We start from the raw sequence: 21,922 nt of genomic DNA, 5'->3' as shown, positions 1-21,922 counted from the left end.
TATACAGAGACCCTTTTGTATCCACAGGTAAGCATGGCAATAAGCCTCGCACGCCGTGGTCAGATGCCACGTCCTGCCATCCCTTTCCAAGCAGTGATCCATCCAGCAGATGGTATTGTTGACAAGGAGCCTGTGAAACTGGCACTGCTAGTGCTGCCTTCCCTGCGGTGCTCCATGACCTCACCACAGAGCTGCTCGGGATGTTGCTAAGGCACATGTGGGCAGTCTGATGTTCAGCAGCAGATATTTCCAGAGATAAGGGTACACCCCCTCCTAACTGATATCAGTATGTACCACCAAGCCAGGGCTAGCCTCCCCCTGGACACTGCCATCCCTCCTGTCCCCCAGAGCATTTTATCTGGATGTAGTATGAAGGTTTTTGGCCACATGGACACCCAGAAATCCCAGAGAAGTGGCCCCTGGACACACAGAGATCATCTCAGTGCATTTGGGTTTGCTGTGAGTGGTCAAGCTATTTTTGCAGCATATGTGCAGCAGGCCGAACACAGCTTGAAGAATCACTGGACATGTGTTACCCAGTGTCTGTGCACATATTTCTGCACCAGAAGCCTCCATCAGGAGCGTGACACCTTTTATCATAAGGCAGCAGGACCCAAACATCCAGCCCTGCTCCGAAGCCACGCACACAATTTGAGTGCAGACACAGCAACAGTGTGCACAGGCATAAAATTAACTGAGCTGCATTATCCCCTCCAGCAACTCTACATTCAGGGATGCTGCAAAAACACAATAGCAAAAGAGGACAAAGGACAAGGATGTGGGTTGTAGAATTTGGCATCAAAGCAGGAGCTGTTCAGCTTCAGTTTTCCTGAGACAATCTGGCCTCTTGAAGCCCAAGGAGAACACCACAGGTACCGTGCAGAGCTGGCACTGAACAAAGCTGCTGTGGGAGATGCAGATTAGACCCGTGCACAGGCTGTGGGACTCACTAGGGTGTCTTGGACCTACATTTCTGGGCCCAGCCACCCTGTTTCAAACAGCTCCTGGAATTTCACTCAGGTGGGTGATCAGGCACAGCTGCAGGCAGGGACACAGGTTTCCAGTGAGAACCCCAAGCTTCCTTGCCTGCCCAACACAAGGCTGATGCCACCCTGAGGGGTTGCATCCCCCAGCAGAGAATGAGCTGAGGAGACTTGCTGGGGTGCAAGGCTGGAGGGGCAAAGACCACTGAGCCACTCCTTCTCTCTTTGAGGGGCCATTACAGCCCATTAAGCAATCCTGGCTCCCCTTTGCACCAAAACCACAGGGGAAATCTGTGCCCTGGCTTTACTGGTGGACATTCTACAGCATGAACTGGGCACGTCAAATCCTTGTGTGTTAGACATGCAGAGAAGCCAAAAAGTCATTTGGAAAGAAGGAAGTGTATAAGTTACTCTAGCTTGAGGGCTCCAGTAATTTATGCACTGAGAATTTATACAGGTCATGTACCTATTTACATTGCTGTGCTCTAAAAAATGCACAGTTACCTTAGCAACTTTAACATTGCAAGTGAGTACAGAGCTTTCTTAAAGAGACATTGTCCAGAGTGGTCAATCTGACCAGCCACTGCCTTGCTTCCCTGTGTCTGCTGGATTCACATCCACATGTGCTTTTCCCCTCAAATATCCATGCTGTTATTTTAACAATGAAAAAACCAGCTCAGAATCTATTGCCATTGCCTAATAGTAAACAAAACCAAGCCTATCATGTGTAAGAATGAGGAAATGTCATCAAAAAATAGACAGAATTTACTCATTTCATCATCCTGACATGTTCTGAAAGCTTAAAATGATTTTTCAATTTGTAGAAATTGCCTAGACTCTATAAAAACATAAAGCACGCTAGTTACACCTTGGGGCTTTCAGGTTTAAAAAAAAACATTGTCGAAGAAATCTAATAAGCTGACTAGGCAATAAGCACCCAACCTCTCTAATTTGTTTTAGTCAATTCTCCTCTCTCACCAGGATTTTTCACTAGATTTGTTCATACAGTGTTTTTCCCAAAGCCAAATTAACAGAGAGTCTCTATAAGATGTTCTCTAGTACCCAAATGCAAAAGTAGCTATTCAAAAGATAAACATTTTCTCTGCCCATCACAAGAAGTCTGGTACAGTGAGGTCCCACCAAGTCTTTTGTCAGCCCTGTGAGAAGTTTTACAAACTAGAAGAAGATGTCTGATAAATCCCCCAAGCTGACAGCTGTGGAGAAGGACAGTGAAGTGGAAATCCAGGATGTGGAGGAGAGCACGGCCACCCTGCTCAGGGAACTGGGCAGCCCTTCCCTTTCTGACTGGAGTGCCCAAAGCAAGCAGAGACTGATCCCCAGCACCCAGACACCAGCACAGCTCTCACTGGGGCTTCCAAAACACAAACCTGCCACCCCAGGTGATTCGGGGTGCATTTCATCAGCTGCCAAAAATCCTCCCTCATTTTCTGCAGCTTTCAAAAGCAGAGTAAAGCGATGGCAGGACACACTGTCAGGCAGGGACTGTGCTACAGAAAACAACAATGATTTTTAAAAAAACCCTTGGAGCTACAATCAAAAATGGCCCAGAAATGTTGCACTGTGGCACTGCTGAAATACTGAACCTTCTCCTCCTTCCTACTCACATCTACAAGCCATTGGAAACACAAAACACACAATAAAATATCTCCCTTCATACCTACATAACAACCATCCATCTTCCAGTGTTAAAAAAAAAAAATTGTTTCTCTTCCAAACAACTCTGGTTTTGCAAACCTTAGAGAGCACACAATAGATTTAAACAACAGCTTTTTTTTTCCCCCAACAGCTATAAACGTGATATATTCCCTGCAGCATTCTGTGAATGGTGGAGGTGCCTCTTCTTTTGCACACAAAGGTTGTGCACGTTGAGATGGGGCAGAGAGAGCAAGAGGAAAGCTATAAACCTCCTATTTTCTGGCATCCACTTTATTCCTACACAATCAAAAAAAGAGTCAAACTGTGGCTCCTTGCAATCACAGGACAAAAAAAAAAAAACAAATGCAAAGAAGCAGAATATTGACTCTCCCTGATGAAAAGTGCATGTCCCCAATCGAATTCTACAGCTCTGGGCCCACATAGTTGGATTTTAAACCAGCTGGGCCAGAGAATTAGGGGAAAATCTACCACAAAACTCAGGGGTTTTGCATTTCCAACTGACCCTTTTCCTGGTAAGCATAGCACACCTTCAGGGCTCCATTTCAGGAAAAGATGTGGGACTAGATCTCAGAAATCACCTTCATCAGCAGCACAAGAAGACACCCTCCAAAGCAATACAGCTGGGCTGGGAATTCATTCCTCTTTCCTCTTGCCCTTATGCTTATACACAACCAAACCCCAGTGATTTTCTTTTAATATTGCACCCAGTTGTCCCACCCACAGTGTGCTGCTGAGGCAGCTCCGCACAGGCTGGGCAGCAGCAGCTGAAGCTCTTGTGACCTGCTCTGCCCCTGCAGAGTGAACCCCCCATGGAAACCAGCAGAGGATAATGAACCCCTTCCCTCACATCACTCCCCCATGGAAACCAGCAGAGGATAATGCAACTCTAAGCCATATCAGCCACTGCAAGGAAACCTCTCCTCTAAATCCAACTTCCAGACCTGCACTGAGGAACAAAATCCCCAGCTTTCTGTGACTCCCACGCAAACAGCACAGCCACTGTCCAAAGCAGCGTCCCACCTGCCTTACAGGCTCCCTTCTCCCCTGCCCTGCAGCAGCAGAGGTGTGGGAGCAGCCAGGAGGATGTGGAGATGGGGGCTGTGAGAGCCGCTCCTCTCCCCATGCTCCGCGCTGCGTCCTTCCCTGTTCTCCACGGAGGCAGCGCTGTGCCTGCCGTGGCCAGGTCCCACAGGCAGTGTGACACTTTGCCAAGGCACTGTCAGCTCTGTGCTGCGTCACAACCAGCCCCTCCACATTAATTCAACTTGGTGGAATCATAAAAAAAACAAAAAAAAAACTAGAGGGAAGGCAGGACAAGGCACAGCAGATGGCTGAGGACAGATACTGCATCCCATTCTTTCTTGCTCTGCAAGGAAACAGCTTCACTCTCTGCTGTTTATCATGCTGCTCCTAGCTTTTTTCTTTCCACCTAAAAAAAATGCAGAAATTGGTGTCCAAATACCCAAGGCCTTCATGTTTTTGTTGCCTCCTCTGAAATTTTGTGGCTTTCTCTCCCCGTTGCAGCTCTTGAGGCCACATGGCACAATGAGGGTGCGATTGCTATGAGATAATCACACCCTTGGGGTGTTATTAAACACAAGGCTATGCCTCGTGCCTCTCACTCTCCAGGGATGTGATTATATCATGATAACCAAACTCCCCAGAGACACCTTATTGCAATTATGACATTTCTTTCAGGTTTATGTATGAATACATTATTCAAGGAAATTACTTTGATCACCAGCAACTTCCACTTAGTGTTCAAATACTTAAACTGGATGGTTTACCAAGATGAAGTTCCTTCCTTACAGTGTTTGACAGGGAGAGAAACGGGGCTTTTAATCTGAGCAGAGCAGCACCAGGGCCTAATCACCAACATGCAGATGCACTCTCTCTTACTTAGGATGGCAGTTTTTCAAATATCCCGACTAATCCAAATATTGAATCCATATTTTGGCAATTCCAAGCCTTGGTGAACTCATCCCACAAAAAATTTCTCTAAAGAAATGTTTAAGATAAAAAGAATTGAAGATGGAGCTGTTGCCTTCTGGCTTCCTCAGCAACTCACACCTGCTGGTTCAAGGATCAGAGAGAAGTAACAGCTCCTCTTATTGGCTTCATAAACTCAGCTGAGCCACTGAACTGGAGTAGTCTCACCTGTGTAAGGCACCCAGCATCCCACCAAGTCTTTCCAATGACATCCAGTGACTCTTTGCAGTGACTGGCCCTAATGCTCCAGCAAAATTCGTTAGTTTAATGTTTCCATCTGCCTCCCTTAGTTATGGTCATGTCAGCAGCAGCAGGAGCTGTTTGTACAGCTGGTTTTCCACTTCCACTGGGGTGCAAGAACAATCAGATCTGCAGTGCTGAAGGGTTAAATAGTTGAGGAGCCAGAACTGGCTCTACAGATTAGTGGTGGGGCAAAATCAAGGTCACACAGCAGACAGGTCACAGGAAAGGCCAGCACTGTGCCACAGATGGATAGTGCCAGCTGATAAAAGGTGCAGCCAGAAGGTCTCCAAAGCCCATCAGATCCTTCAGGGACCAACTGAATTAAAACAAAGAAGCAGAAATAACACCTGCACCCCAATAGCAATGAATATTCCCTAGGGACACATGGACTTAGCAGGAGGGTACTGTGGACCTGTTCCTGTGTTTGTTTGAGTGACCTTGGCTGAGTGTTTATGAAATACATATTGGTTATCGATCATTGTCCCATCCCTCACCAGAGAGAACCCACAGTTAATGGCATTGCTCTGGTGTCAGAGAAACAGAAAAAACACACAGAAGAGGACACAGCCTTAGTGCTTCATGGGAGGGATCAGAAAATACACATCCAAACTCAGTGGCATTATCCACGGGCTTTTTTCCATCATTTCTGTACAGCTGGGCTGTGTTCCACAGCAACACTCCTTGCTCCAAACAGCCCTGCTATAACTGCTTCTTTGACAGCCAGCAATTCCAGATGTCTGTGCCACTTCTACTGAAACAAAGACCAGACCAAGGGCTACAAAAAATATGTACCTAATTTCTTACGCTCTCTTTCAAACAAAAAAAAAAAAAAAAAAAAAAAAAAAAAAAAAAAAAAAAAAAAAAGGTTGTGCCAGAAAAAAAAATAAGCTCTTATTAACCAAATTCCATCAGTTTGGTTAAATTGTTTTTTTAAAAAGTCCTGAATGAGATGGGAATTTAAACAAGAGCTCAGTGTGCACAGTACAGCTGAACAACCTACAAGAACATTCCCACTCTGGGTACTCAGTTAATATCTTAATGATGTTATTCCTCCACTTGTGACCAACAGCCAAGGAAGAAATCTCATCATTGTTCCCAATTTCCTATGCCAAGCCTGTCTTTCCTATGCAAAGTATTAGTCCCTGATCACCTGTCTCTGCTAAACATAATTGCATCCTGTCATGAGCTTTGATCTCTAAAATAGAGATCATCTCTAAAATTGCCAGTGCTCGGGGGCCTCTGCCTTGCTGACACGTGCTGCAGCAGAGCTCCCTCACAGAGTGCTTCAGAACAGCAGGAATTTGGCTGTGCTGGCTGTGAGGTGGTTCAACCTTTTATTTGGAACTTTAAAGAACAGCATTGCTGTGAATCTCCCGACACCCTTGTCCATGATGGGATTCAGCTCCGTGGAAATGCCTGTGCTGATGTCTCTTCAGCCCCAGGTGGCTTCCAGGAAAAGGTTTCTGCAGGTACCAGAGGTCACAGACCATGCTCTGGTGCTCTTAAGGCTTTGGAAAGCCCTGTCCTGCTGTGCAATAGTGCTGCCATGCACCTACAAGCCCACCTGCAAACAGGGAATGCAAATGCTTCCAGTCTGCACAGGACCTTCCGAGAGCTGCTGCAATTCTCCTGTGCCTTCCCCAGCCTTCCCAGCAACTTCAGAGCCCATCACACTCACACCTCTTCCTCTGAATTTGAGAAGCAAAGTGGAAGCGTCAGAAAATCTGTTACACAGGTGATGCTTCACTTACAACAGCCATGAGAACGTTTCTGCCACAGGAGCCAAATATATATATAAAGTGCTAAAGATAATGACAGAGTGTGCATTACCAGCCTCTCAACACTGTATAGTTATTGGTGATAAATATGAATCTGTGGTGAACTTCATATATCTCACATCCTTTACTGACTATCAGTAAAGGTGACTCCAGGCAGGGGCAGCTTATCTCCAGCAGTGTACCCAGTTAATTGAAATGAGCTTAAAACCAGCTCAAACGATCAAATTCCTACACACACGACTTTGTTTCTATCTCTTCAGCAACGTGACAGGCAACCTGCAGAATTACAATGTGATGGAAAGTGCCAAGAGAGCTGGTCAGGCACATTTGAGGGGGGAAAAGAATGGGGAATTTGGTTAAGAAGTGCATTTTATTGCTAAACAATCCCTGCTGTTTGAAAGCTCTGGATGATGATAAACAAAAATACTAATGCAGAATAGATTCATTAGTAACATCACTATGAATTGTATTTACAACATTTGCACTGCTGCTCACCCAGCCTTCCTCAAACAGTGTTTTTCTTTACACTATGAATTTGAGCAGAAACCAAACATTTATGTGTTATCAGGAAAATTGCCTCTTGCTTATCCTGATATCACAGCACGTGGGGAGTGATGCTGGGAGGCTGAAGCAGCCGGTCCCACAGAATAATTGACAAGGAACATCCTTGGGGTTTCTGTGCACCAGGGCTTGCTGATGGAGGCAAATGTGAATTATGGTAGAGCCCAGCCCTGCACAACTCTCTGTATCAATTTTAGTACTGATTCAGCCACCAATTCTTCCCCTTTATTTGGCCCAAACTTTCTTTTTGTACATCAATACCTTTATTCATGACTCCCACTAACCCAGACGTGGTAGTCCAGGCTTAAGCTGGGTAAACTGAGGCTGAGGAAGAGCATGTGTAGAAACAGCTGGTTTGTTTGGCCTCAAAAACCTGAGGCCGTGGGCAATGCCACTGGCAATCTCCTCTGGTTTGGAAGAAAAACCACACACCTTGGAAAGCTGCTTGGACCTTCCCTCAGAGCACCCAGTGCCCATGGGGAAGAGCCTCCCGTGTTCATCATGAATGCAAATAATAAATGCAATTTGTATACAACAAACAGTTCTTTGGACAATCAGCAAGAGCAAGAATTATATTTCTAAAAATCACCCACGAATCAGATCCTCTCTTTGCAATGGCTGTATTGCTCAAGAGGAGGTTTTAGATCACTGTATTTCTCCAAGCTAAACCACTCTCCTCGTGGTAACAAATAAATGCACTTGTTGGAGTGCACTTGGTTCTCATAAGGACAATTACGCAAGGACAGCATCAGCGCTGCCAGAAAATGAAATCAAGGCAGGAGGCAGTGGGTGCCAAAGCTGAGCCTGTACTTTATGAAATCCGATTCTCTCCCAAAGACAAAACTCCAGCCCGGCAATATTCACAGAGGTGACACAACTCACAACATATTCCCGTGTTGTAAAATTCATTGAGGGCAGAAGAAGATAAAAAAAAAAAAATTAAAAAATAAAAAATTCCAACACTCCACCATTTAAGAAGCGGACTGTAAAATAAATGCACAATGAAAGGTTATGCTGTCATTAAAGGAGTAGCCAACACTTTCCAGCATGAGTTAACACAGTGCTGCACAGGCACTTTGCATTTGCAGCTAATCTGCCAATGATTAAATGAGCTGTTATTGAGCATTTGCCCTGTTGAACTAGGTTTTTCTTATCCTTATTAATCATTCATTTTGCACTACAGTAGCCTCCTGTCTTTCAGCAAAACATCTTTTTTTCTCTCCTATTTTTTTTTCACTAAGGCAAATTTAACTTTTTTTTTTTCTTTTTTTTTCCTCTGGTGATGCCTTCTCTGATCCCAAGAGCAGATAGCCGAGCAAAAGCATGGAAAAAACCTGGGAGAGCCCTAAAGAGCGTGGGGAAGCAAATTCTTTTTGCACTCAAACTTCGGGAGTTGAAAGTAGAGGACATGGCTGGAGCCACTAAGCTGTGGTGTAAACACGGCCATTTAAGAGGATTTGCATACCATTTATTAACTTTCCAGAGGAACTACACAGACCCCAGTCAGGGAAAACAACTGTGTACACATGTTCCTTCCATTCTTGCTATCGAAATATAGCTTCTTCCAGCCACCCCCAGTATTTTCCAGAGACAGGTAAACACTGGGAATGGGAAAGGGGTGGGTGGATCCAACCTCTTCCCTGTCCCCTTTGGGCTTCATGAGGTCTGGAACTTATTTTTAGCTACATTTTAAGAAGAAAGGTGTGAGCAGGCACTTGCTGTGCTTCAGGTATTTGTTAATGCGCAGAAATGAAGGTGATTCCATGATCCAGGCAGTCCTGTCCTGTCAGGAAGCATTGTGGATGTGAGTGCTGGGTGCTGGTGTGGATCATCAGCAGTGCTGGGGGCTGTGACAGAGCCTGCAGCACCTCATGTGTCCTCAGGTTCCTCCACCAGGCCCCAGTCTCACCTTCATCCTGATTTAGGATTTCTCCCTGTGCCACCACAGATCGTACCTCAGTTTCCTCAGGACAAAGTGGGGACACCAAGGCCTCCTCCCCTCCCTTGGGCACTCCCAGATCCCTCCTGGTCCTATAAGCACCATCCCTTGTGCTCTTTCTGCTGTTATAGGCTGTATTTACCCCATACATTTCAAGGGGCTTAATAAAAATTCTCAACAGCGAATTTCACAGCCTTCTAGAAAGACAATCCTCTCTATTCAGACATATTACTGACATTTCTTTTTGAGAAATATGGATGAAACAAAAGCAAAAAAAACCTCTCTCCACAGCAGTAATTAAATAGTGCACCCACACAGGGTGAGAGCAGACAGCAGGCACACAGCCACAAATGGGCTGGGGAGATGTTGGATGGAGAAATTCCAAAGGCACCAACTGCCCCAGCTCCCACAGAGCTTCAGCTGCATCTCCCTAAAACTCCCAGCCTGCTTTCTTTTGGGATGGCTGTGCTTCATGGAGAGCCACCAAACGGGAGGGGGTACAAAATACCCTGGAACTTCAGAGATACAGATTCTTGTCCCCATCCTACCACATTTGCACAGCTCCAGAGTCCCTCCAGTTTCATCTGCACCACCAGGAGAAATGGCCAGAGCCTTGATCCTACAGCCTGTGCTTTGTTGGAACCATTGGTGGCTTTTAGCATGGCAGAGTCTTGGTGTCCCTGTGCCTTAGCAGGAGTCCTGGTGTGCTGGGACTGCATGAAGATGGGTGAATTTCCACGAATTCCCCTGGAAAGCCCAGATTTCTATCCCTGAGAGTTCTCTGTACCTTTCCAAAGAGTAAAGGCATGAGCTGAGTTTGGAGCTGGGGGTGAGTGGGGATGAAGATCAAACATCCTCATAAAGGCATCAGGGAGCCCTCCAGCCCCTGCTCCTTTCCCACCACACACACAAACACTCTCGTGCTTCAAAGCTTCAGACAAGGATATTATTAGCTTTAAATAAATAAGTAGACAAATAAATAAAAACAGAAAAGAAAGCTTGTTAGAAGAGATTTTTTTCTCTGCAATTTCTTCTGGCTTTTCACTTTAAATACATGTTTCATTCACTTTACTCTTTGGTTTAGAAGCTGGATTTACTGATTTTTTTTTTCCTTTCATATAACAGCATGTTGTAAAGTTTACTCTGCAAGCACTGCATAGGAAAAGCTTTAAAATAAGGCTCTATAATTGATTTTTCATTGATTTTTGGTTAAACTACGGGACCTATGCCATTGTTACGGGGTTTAACAAAACCCTATTGTTATGTGTTTGTTATTCAGGTCATAATTTATTTCAAGAATAACTTCTTTATACTCTTAATATAATAAAATCCACCTTCATAATAGCTAAGCTACCACTAAAAATCCAACAACACCTCCCAAAACCCAAGGTGATCATGCAATTGAGGAAGAAATCCTGACATCCAATATGTTAAAGATATGTTTGGAAAGTGTAATTAATGTAAGCCAGAAAGCAAAAAGGAAAGTTCTGAAATCTCTCCCAGCAATCACATACTTCACAGTGTAGTACAAATGCAGTTCCAAGAGCTATTTTTAGCCTGGCACACACGGGTATATTGTTACCCAGCCTGCTGCTAGAAGTAATTTAAAATATCTTTCTGATCAAAGAAGATGCTATATTCAAGAGCAGGCACAGAAGTCATCCTTATCTTGCATTCTCCGTGAGAACATTTGACCTTCCTGATTTGGGTTCATTTGACAAGCATTTGCTGGCTGCTGGAAGATCTGCATCTCATGTAGAATGATTATAATAAAAGTTGGTATCACAAACCCTACACAGAGCAGCATTCTCTTTACCTACCAAAAGGTGACATTTTCCAAGCTGTTACCTAGAGAGCAAAGGACAAATGGAAAAGATCAGTCACATAAAAGCAGCATTATCATAACATCCCATGGCAATTTCAGGGTCCTTTGAAGGCCAGATGCTTCTGCTCCATATCTAAATTTCCTATAATAAGAGACTCAATGAAAACACAAACGTCGCAAAGTAAAAAATCCTGGCTAACCTGCAATTTCAAGTAATTTTCTCTTTAGAATTGGACAATGTTTTCCAGTGTGAGCATGGAACGTTTTCCCTGCTGTGCCGAGGAGAGACAATAAAATATTGAGAGTGAAGTTGTACGAAACGCTATGGACAGATTGGAACTGTTGGACCGGCTCAGCTGGGTGGGAGCTGCAGCTGAGGAGCTGCAGGTGAGGCTGAATTCCCTCAAAGGGCAGGAATTGTCTGGCAGGATCCCACCTCATCCCTGACAGCTGCTTCACAGCGAACACAAGACGCCCTAGGATTGATAATCCAAAACCAACCTGGACACAGGAAAAGCTTTTTGGTGGTTTCTTCCCACGCCAAAGTAGACAACTTCCAATGCTTTTTAAAAACCTTTGGTTCCACTGCAACGTATTGGGTATATCTGCTGTTGGTATTCAGTGCTCAGACTCTTCTGAAGCCTCCAAAGTTTGCAAATCAAGGTTTAGAGTGAAACCCAAGAAAAGCCAGTGCCTCACAAGATCTGAGTGTGGTTTGGGCTCAGCAATGAGCAGCCTCTGGGTACACTCCCAGCAAGCTGACATATTCCAAACTCTGCGAGCTCCATTTCCTTGCACAGATGGCAACCTTGCATGGAAGGTCCACAGCGAACTCTAAAACTGTCACTTCAACCAAACCCTCATGTTGGCCCTGCCTTTCTTAGGCCAAAATCATGCCAGACTATCTGCAGGAGCTGGGGAAAGAGACTGGCTTTAGGAGAGTGCAAACTGACTTCATTGGAACTACTGCCAAGCCAGGCTGATGGAAATAAGAGGAAAATCACTGTCCTCCAGACTGAATTCCCAAAGGAAGCAGAGCCTTTGCACAGCCCTTGTTCCCACTTGCTCAGCCAGAAAAAGAGCAAAAACAAATAAGGAAGGCAGGGGAGAACATCCACAGAGTCTGACCAATGCACGGATCTACCTGGCCTTGCTCTGCTAAATCATCTTAAAATATAGGCTTGTTTCTTGGTTGTTGTTCTTTATTTATATGCTTTTGGGGAAAAAAAAAAAAAAAGAGAAAAAGAAAAAATCGATTCTTCTATGATTTACAGTGGGGTTAAGGCAAACGTGAAGCCAATGTTAAGGCTGTTCATCTCATGATAAGGCAGCAAAAAGGTCAACAAATTACTCTCTCCCTAATGGTTCATTTGAACCAATGAAAACAGGATATTTTATCCTCCCGGGTCAGGCCTCCTTAGAAATCCTACGTCCTCTTCCCTCCTTCCCTCCTCAGCCTCCCCCTATACCCCCTCCCTCTCTCCCACTCCCAGCCCCTTTCTTTTAATTCTCTATCTCTGATCCTCCAAGGTGACCTTTTCTCCCACTCCTAATACCAAGTTTTCTGGCTGAGTGCCTCTGAGCGCTGCTGCCGCCCTGGCCGGGGCTCCCTGGGCTGCAGGGGCCGGGTTTGGAGCTGCAGCCCAGCCTCGGGACAGGCTGTGCCCCGCTGCTGCTGCTGCTGCTGCTGCTGCTGTGCGAGCAGCAAGAGAATCCAGAGCCGGAGCCATGGAGGGGGAAAGCCCTGCGGTTCCTGCCCCGCTTGGGAGAGGTTTATTTGGCCATCGGAGCCTCATCAGCTGTAACCTCGCAGGGGATGATCCAGGGTTCTCCTGCTTTAGCCAGAGCTGGAGCAGCGAGCGCTAACTGCTGCCTATTAGGAATAGCTATCACATCTAATTGTTATCCTTGCTGCTGATTGAGGGGGGAAGTGGAGGGATGGGAAGTTCAACCGGGTGACATGATGCAGTTTTAATGAGTCTCTCTTTTTCTTTCCCTTTTCTTCTTCCATTTTTTTTCCCCCACGGCCTGGCTGTTTTAATATGGAAATATAGTAAATTCTAACAAAATCAGGCTGGCACGCAGAGCACAGACCCAAGGCAAACCTCCAGGAGGCTTTCAGCAGCGGCTGGGCAGCAATAGCAATACAGAAGCAATTAGTTCCTTTAAGTTCTTTAGTGCAGGGCCTTTGGAAGGGGGTGGACACTAGATTAAGCCCTGCTTCATTTGCCTATTTATTCAACTGTCAGGAGGCTGAAAGGGTTAAATCGCGTGTTGGAGCAGAAAGCCTCCCCGGAGCCCGCTCCGAGTGACCGTCCCCGGCACACAGCGCTGCCTCCACCGCAGCACCGCCGCTGCTGCAGCCTGGCCTCACGCATCAAACAGTTAAAAATGCACTTTCCCCCCTCTCCCAGCAGATGCAGAGCTGCGAGGTGGGGCGGCAGCGCAACCTGACTCAGCAAAGGCTCCTGATGTCAGCGCAGCCCCATCGGTGCTGGAATTCGCCCCAGCAGAGGCGAGCGGAGCCCGGGGCTGCTCCCAAAGCCAAACACACGCTCTGCAGCATTAGCCCCACTTTAGAAAAAGAGGATTTCTGAGCTGGGGTACATGTCTGACACCGGGAGAGGCTGGTACACAGCGACGGACTCTCTGTCTCTAAATAATGGAGAGATTAGGCTCCACGTTGGGATCTGGTGTGTATTTGTTCCTTGCCTTGCTCCCGTCCCCGCAGCCGTGCGTGTGTCCGAGCCGTGCATCCCAGGGCTGCCCTGCACATCCCAGCTCCTATTTTCCACATTTCATCCGAACTAGATTTAAAAAGTTAACCCTCCCAGTGCAGTTGTTTTGCTTTGTACGCCTCGACGCACACACTGGGCATCAGTTGTGTCTGTACCAGGGAAGGTTTTAATTACAGAATCATGTTTGTGGTGCATGACCAGTTTATCCCCAATATAGGTCACTAATTTGGATTCTCTTTTGGCTGGAGGATCTGGTAGTGCTGCTCTCTGTGATGTCTGGCAGCTCATACCCAACCCCAGAGCTTTTGCTCTTTCTCTCTGCATTATTTGGGATACAATATTGAGAGAATCTGTTTTCACAATCTAAAAAATGTGTGTGTTTTGTTGGTTGTTGTTCCAGGATTCTGTTTTTTTTTTTTTTTTTCTTGAAGAATTAAAAATGTAACATATCTGAAATGTATTTAGAGACAGGGCTCACATACAATCACACACTCAGAGGAGGGATGCCACTGCGTATGGAGTATGATAGCTCAAAACACAGAGAGAGCATGTAATGCAGTTTTGTTGCAGCATATCACTGAATTTTGTTGATATAATAACCTGAAATAAAGTATTAAGACAGATTGACATGCTTAGGTAGCACAGCTGAGGATTCAAATATTTAAATCTAACATGTTCTAGCTTGTTCCTGCTGAAATCGATGGAAGTTCTCCTTCACAGCTGATTGCAGTGGGGGAAAATGGATCCAGCTTATGCAGAATAATGACAGGAAGGGGAATGGGTAAGTTCAGCTGAGTTTTCAGATGTTGATTTCTCAGCTCAAATCAGCTCTAATTTCCAGTTGGCTTTTGGTGGGGTTTGGGGGTGGGTTTTGGGAGTTTTTTAGTTAGAGGAAAAAAAGGAAGCTGTTTTCTTCAACATTCATAAATAAAATAGAAATCATCCCAATGCAAGGAAAGAGAGGGGGAAGTGAGTGAAAAACCTGTTTAATCTGCATCTTCCTTTCATGCCTTTCACTTCCTTTGCCACTCTTCTATTGACACTCTATCTACCCAAAGGATGAGACCATATCCTGCAAGAACCTGGAGATTCTCTAAGTCTGCTCACAATGGACACAGAAACTTCAAACCGCGTTTTTGAGCTCCAGATCTGAAAACACAAATATTGCAAAAGGTATCGTAGCCTCACGCTCAATTTATGGGTGGTCACATTCTCATTCGAGTCACCTATCTCTGTTCCAAGACCATCCTGAGCAGGCAGTCGCTCTTTTAACTGCATGATAACATAATTTTAATTTTTTTTTTTCCAGGATTCTGCAGCTTTACATTAGCAATTTGTGTCTGGGCATTCAACCTCCAAACTGACTTCAAAAGATTTTAACAACAAGGCACTGGTTTATACTTCCATTGAGACAACAGGGATGCCCCAGTTAATCACAGGAGAAGGAGGCTCCAACCCAGATCCCAAAAAGCTGAAATCTTTCAAAAAAGATTAAACCTATTTAAGTTATTTCTACAGAGGGTATTTTCCATCACCCTTCCACAGGACTATCTCCTTTGATTGACTTTAAACATCAGGAAAGTTCTTGGAAATAGGAAACTTCTGTAATAAGACTCACACAAACACATTTAAAGCTCATTTATAGCAAATTCAAATTTCCATACTAAAAACTTGCCACTTCAAAATGCTTTCTCAGATTAAAAGCCGAGTTTTCAAAAATAAAGCTGCAGCATCTACAAAAGCAGACTGGAGAATTTTGCTAGAAATAAGGAGGAAACACCTCCTTTCCTTCAAACAAAACTAAATCAAATGGATTAATGAATGGTGAGGAAAATCGACAAGAAGGGTCTTGACATTTCCAATAGGAGCTTTGAAGGGAAAGAAAATAACACTTCCCAGACCTCCCAAAACAAGCCAAAGAGATCCTTTCTGTGGTAGAAGTGTGGGAAGAGGAAAAATGCATAACCCAAAATACTGCAACACCGCTCAGGGAAGGGCAAGAGAAAACCCTTCCACTATTTCCCATCTCCTGACTGAAAACTCAAACCCTAAATAATTTCAGGTTTATCCACAATGTTCCTCTGGGTTTTTTTGCTCAGGTAGGGGGGTTGGTGTTGGGTTGGTTTGGTGTTGGTTTTTTTGTTCCAATTGCGCTTGACAAAAACCAAAAACCCTTCAGCTGCTGAATCCGTCCTGCACTGCTCTCGGCATTCCCGGCAAGGTCCATCTTTTGTGGGAAACAAAGACTTGGGGGATGCAGGCGGGAGCAGCAGCCCAGCCCTGCTGCCCCATCCCGCATCCAGGGGAAGGCACCAACCCCTTGCAGGGTACGACCTTGCTCGGGATGTTCCCTTTGCGTCTTGCCGGGAGGAAAATGCCATTCCCTGCCCCGGAGGGCTCCTTCGGGCTCACGTTTGCATTCCAATCATCCTCCCAGGGCACGGGGCTGGGCGCTCGCCCCAAGCCACGAGCCAAAGTGTAACTGTGTGTTCCTCAGCTGCAGGAAAGCACTGGGAATACAGATTGGAGCCCGGATCGTTTCCTGGCATTATTTCACTGTAAATTTAAATGGCCTTGGCATTGTGAAGCTCTCTCATTTATTTTAAAAGCAGGGAAGATTTATTCTACCAAGAAATCATTCAGAGTGGGATGGAGAACAACCAGGACTTGGGGCTTGCTATTTTCCTAGCAACAACCAAAGTCAGGGCTGCCTCTGGGCTGAAATTGTAGAGGGGTTTGGGGTACTTTTATTTCTCTTCCAAAACACTCTTACATTTTTCCTGGTTTTCCTACACATCATCTTCTGACATAACTCCTGGTAATCTGACGTGCCATTTAGCCCTTTAAAACCCACCTGGGTTTTAAGCAGCAGCTTCCAGAGCCATCCCTGTATTTCTTGTACATGCTAAACATAAAAGTCCCTTCATAGGAATTCAGGTTATTTTGGCAGACGCGGGGTCAAGCTGCTGGTCACAAACAAAGTGTTGCCATTGAGGACTGTTCTGAGACACAAATAAATACTTAGCATTAACCTCCTCACTTTCAGAGATGGAAGAACAGGCTGGGGAAGGAAAAATGACCCAAAGACAAAGAACAGACCTGCAGGGAAGCTGAGCTTACTGCTCATGCTCCTGGCTAGCAGCCCCATCCCTGTACCACTACTCAAGCTCTACATCTTTGCAGGGTATGCAACTGGCATATGGGATTTTCAAAAGCAATTTTGTAAAGATGGGCTTCTATTTCTGTGCATGCCATAGCTTTTAATCCTGAGGCAGAAACAACCAATGCCTGAGTTTTGCATGCATGCATATGCATTACCTGGAAAAGGCAGGCGAATGTCAGTTTTGGGTTTCTACCAAAATCTTCCCTTAGCTGAGTTTTTCTCAGAAACTAGAGAACAGACAGAAGCAGAGCCCTTAAAATATGTTTTCAGGATTTAAAATGCAAACTGCAGCCTTCTTCGCTTCCCCACTTGTACCTGGGGTGACATTCAGTGCTCTGGGGACACACAGATTGTCCCCTGGATGCAGCACAAAGTGGCCAAGGTGGACATCACCCCACAGAGGTGAATGCTTAACTTGGGCATGAGCTTTCTGCTGGATAAAAAACATGTGCAGAGAGAGGCTGGAGAGGAATAAAATCAGGGATGAGAGATATTCTTGACTGACCTGCTGTTATTTGAATACACAGACTCAGCTGTGCAGAGAGGCCAGTGCTGGATATTAACACGGAGGAGATTTCAAGCTCTGCCTTCAGGGTTGGAGCTGGATTCTCTTTTGTCATATATTCACATCTCCCTTGTGTATAACCCATTAGCTGAGGCTGTGCCCAAGCTGTCAGGGGTAGGAACAGAGCCACACACGTGTTGGGTCAGGAGAGTGCAGCATCTCTGGTTTTCATGGATACTGAGCAGCCAGCCAGGGACACCCATTGTTGGACTCAGTTGTACATCACTGAGAAATTCCAGCACCACAACCATCGGAATCACTCATTTACTGCCCACTCCAACAGGAACTGGCCCTAAAATCTGGGAGAGCTGTAAACAGCCCTTCTTCCATGAACTAAGATGGATGTTTGCTCACATCTATTCTTTTAGATGTTTATTGCCCTAACTGGCTTTTCATTAACTCAAGAGCTCTGCTATTAATTTTAATATTCACAGTATTTATGACCTTGTAGCTATATCATCTGATTCTCTCCATATACACATTCTAGGTCATGAACAGACTGTTTCATTTTTCCAACACTGGCATTTAAAACTATCTGACCAGGTCATGCAATTTCCTACAGAGGAATTCTGAAAAATATTCGGAGCTTGATCTTTTCTTGGCACAGACACCTCACTGAAATTTGGGGTGTTTATTCAGGTGTAGAAATCATATTTGTTGAAATCATGCACCAAAAAAATAATGTTTTCCCTTTTTAAAAGAAATTTTAGAATTTCATGGCCCACTTCCATAGGGCTATGTCCAGTTTAGATTTTGGGGTCTGGATGAACTTTGTTTCTTCAGACACAGAGGTCAGAAAGAAAGTAAAAAGGAAAAAATACTCACATTTTTGTGAGTGAACATCTTTTTTTTTTCTGGTACTATTTACTCTGACTCCAATGAATCACTTATTTTTTAACCTTTTAAAGGTTTCTATCACCAAGACAGAAGCAGATATTTAAAGTATGGATAACCATCACTTTTCCATTTGTGGCCTGTCTAGAAGCTTCCAGTCTTTGGATCAAACACCCCAGAGATATCGGTGTGGCCCAGGTGTCACCTTCCATCCTCGGCTCGCAGGAGCTGGTTAAGCTCTGCAGATTTCATTGGTATCTGCGTTCACTGATGTGAGGTTTGTAATCTTGTCCTTGGGTTGGCTCTAACTATGATCTGAGCTAAGTGGCAGCAAGGTGAAAGGAAGTGATTAATATTGTTTTCAGTGGTGACTGCATCGAGCCTCCCACTCTGAGGGTTTGTGAGCGATGGCCATGGTCAACTCTGCACCGTGCAGGATTCGGCTCTGCTAATTCACAATTATCTTGAATTATCACACAGGCAAGAGAACAACAGAGTCTGAGGGGAAGGAAAAGTCCAGGAATTAAAACAGGCCATAAAATAATGAATTTTCTGCTGGGTTAGAACTGTCATGTCATGGGAAAGGAGCAAACTGAAGAGGCTGAAAATACGACTCCTCTCCCTTCATCAGAAGGGTGGTGGGGACGCAGAGACGGAGAGCTCTGGCTACCCCAGCTACCCCTAACACAGACCTTCAGGCATGGAAAACACCCTTCAGACCTTCCACATCTTTGGCTTTCTTCTCACTATCTTCAGCCTCTCTCCTTGATTTGAGAGGGAGAAAAATCCACTTGGCATTTGCAAATGGCTGTGATTCAATGCAGCGAAGGGTCTCTGCCGCCGCCAGCCTCGCTGAGCCTTGGGAACTCCTTGTGCCATAATGAAATCACATCTGCTGCCGAGTAGGGAGTCAGTGAAGGATGGATGAGTGGGGAGATGCTTTCTCAGGCAGGCTGGGCTCTACTACTTCCCGAGTTTAACATCCATGTGCTGCACCATCTGGGGTGTGTGTTGGCCCAGACATCTGCCCCAGTTACAGTGACTCTCGGGCAGGTGAGGGGGTGGAGCAGGGTGGCACAAGGACCTTTTTGCAATGGGTCAGCTGCTGGGGAGTGAAGGTCCTGATCTTCTTAGGCAGAAAACCCAGAAATCCTCAGAAAACCCAGTGTCACAAATGGATGCCCTGATTCCAAGGAGAGGCTGCAGCGGGCTTGGGAAAGCCCAGAGAAGGGGATGTAAAGGCAAACAATGAATCTCATCATGAATTCATGGTAACAAGTGCCTACAGAAGTAGCACTCTTAACAAATTTCTCCAAGCTCTTAGAGCATCTTAAGAGGAGATCACTCTGTCACTTGCTTTATGGGTCTGTGGAGGATCCTACTGGGTAAGAAATGCACATATTTAAGTTTATGGGAAGCTAAACCTAACATTTAGTGCCTGGCTCTGTTCATATTTAGCTCTATGCATTCTGAGGTATATTCCTGCCATATGGGGCATTCTGGCTGACCAGACCAGAATGGGTTCTGTAATTATTTAATTGCTATAGCAGGACGATACCTGTTATTAACATTATAAATAATAAACAATATGTCTTAAACTATAAACCCCAAAGAGCAAGTCAGACAAATGTGCGGGAGAAAAAAACAGCAATGTGAAAAATACATCTCTCCAGTAAAGATGAAACAGTGGCACTGTAGGAGTCAGGGAAGTGGAAATACTGGGAAAATAACAGTGTGGTCGCTGCCTTGTGCTGAATCTGCACAAACACACACGATGTGAAATAGTCTCTGTCCTGAGGACTTAAAATTCATGGCTTAGGCTGAGTGAGAAAATGCCTTTATGATCTCTCTCTCTCTTGTGTTTCACTGAGGAAAGATCTGCAGGGGTAGAAAGAGCCAAGCCAGTGGATTTTACCATCTCCACGCCCGCCGAGAGCAGCTCAGTCACAGAAAAGGTTTGCAGAGGGACAGAGGGCAGGGACTGCCAGAGAGAAGGCAGGACCAGAGACCAATGCAAGGGAAAGAAAGCAAGAAAAGAAAGAGGCAGGACAAGGTGTCTGCTCATCTTTTTACGAGGGACAATGGAAATGGTTTAGGGGGACAGGGCGGGAGAAGCCAAGCAGGGTAAGATGCAGGGCTGGAAGTGATAAAGAAAGGTTTCATTGCCAGAGAGGGTGACATTCAGCTAATCTTTCCCTGCTGGCAGTGAGCCGAGCCTGGACCTGACATCTCCACAGGCAGGTCCTGCATGGGCTCCCTGCCACAGCCACCTCTCCCTTCCTCTCATGTCTGTGCAGAGCAAGAGAAGGGACAACATTTACTGTGCTTTTTTTTTATGTAAAAAACTACTCAATATCACTTAACCTCCCACCCCATCTCCTCTCCTAGAAAAACTCTTGCTTTTTTACTTTTTAATCCCTCCATCAAATGAGAAGCAGAATTTCCCGCAGTGCTGGAGAGCCTGGTGTGGATTCCCATTCCTCTGCCCCTTCCAGCTCTGGAGGCACCAGCCCACATCTCTAGCAGCAAAGCCAAGGAAAGTGCTTTAACCCTGAGGATTTTCCCTGAGTACCTTGGGAGAGGCTGGGAATTTTGACAATGAGGAGGTAAAGAAGAGGAGAAAATAATATGAGGAATAAGAATAGCCAAGCACAGAACTCCACATGAATGAACTGCTCCAAGGTCACCTGATAAATGGCATGGAGACAGGTGGGACAGATTTCCTCCCTGCTCCCTGTCCTCTAATGAAAGATGCACTTTAATGTGCTGATTTCATTTGCACCAACTTCTTTTAAGTGCAAAGCAAATGCAGAAACTCCAGAGATTTGCTGCACTGCTAAAAAAAAATCTTTAGTAAATAATTAGCTAAATCATGCATTTATGTATGTAAGTTTTGTGGAGTTTACAGATTAATAATAGTAACAGACTTTGTGTGGTAAGGTCGGGGCAGTGGGTTTACACTTCATCCCCGATTTCATCAAAATTGTCCAGCAAAATATGTACTTTTTTATTCTAGGGTATTGGTGATGACACAAGCAGAGAGAAGAAATAAATCTCACTGGGACAGTGTAGACAGGAGTGCCTGTTTGCTCTGGAAAGAATTGGAAGAAGAAGAAAAGAAGAAAAGAAGTGGATGGCTGCAGTACATTAATTGTACAAGAACTGCAAAATGGCTGAAAACAGAGGGATGATATTTATAAAGCTGTCTAGTTTTGAAAAAATCAAAGGCAGAGGTAGAGAAATAATCCATTGGACGTGTGTAATTGCAAAGAGTGTATTGTAAAAAAAAAAAAAAAAAATTAAAGAAATATCCCTGGCTGTTTGCTTTGGCTCCTGCCTCTGCCCGGGGCTCGGTCCGCACGGCTGGGCAGGCGCTCACCGGCAGCCGAGGCTGCAGCGCTCCCTGCACCGCCCTGCCCGCTGTGACAGCGCGGTCACCGCGGGAAGGACAAAGCCCGAGCGTCTTTGGAGGGAGCGGGTCACCGGGCCACTGGCTGTGACACCCAGGGCTGTCACTCTGGGGACACACCAGCCTCATCCACTCAGGGCTCGATTTAGGGAAAAAACCAAGAGCCCTTTGATGGGTGTTGGGGAGAGGCCGGATCGCCTCGAAAGCCACCCCCAGGT

At 45.3% G+C, this 21,922-nt stretch overlaps 1 long non-coding RNA gene across 1 annotated transcript; it reads left to right on the top strand.

Annotated features, from left to right (window-relative positions):
* The first annotated feature begins 13,607 nt into the window (after positions 1 to 13,607).
* On the top strand, positions 13,608 to 21,480 carry LOC128796926 (uncharacterized). The gene is made up of 4 exons (XR_008433937.1): positions 13,608 to 13,688; positions 14,415 to 14,514; positions 14,792 to 14,906; positions 21,312 to 21,480. It is a non-coding gene; the product is annotated as an uncharacterized LOC128796926 (long non-coding RNA).
* The last annotated feature ends 442 nt before the right edge of the window (positions 21,481 to 21,922 follow it).

Source organism: Vidua chalybeata, chromosome 17 (genome assembly GCF_026979565.1).
Source record: "Vidua chalybeata isolate OUT-0048 chromosome 17, bVidCha1 merged haplotype, whole genome shotgun sequence".
Taxonomy (NCBI): Eukaryota; Metazoa; Chordata; class Aves; order Passeriformes; family Viduidae; genus Vidua; species Vidua chalybeata.
The sequence above is the reverse complement of the archived record's forward strand: the minus strand, read 5'-3'. Positions and strand labels throughout refer to the sequence as shown.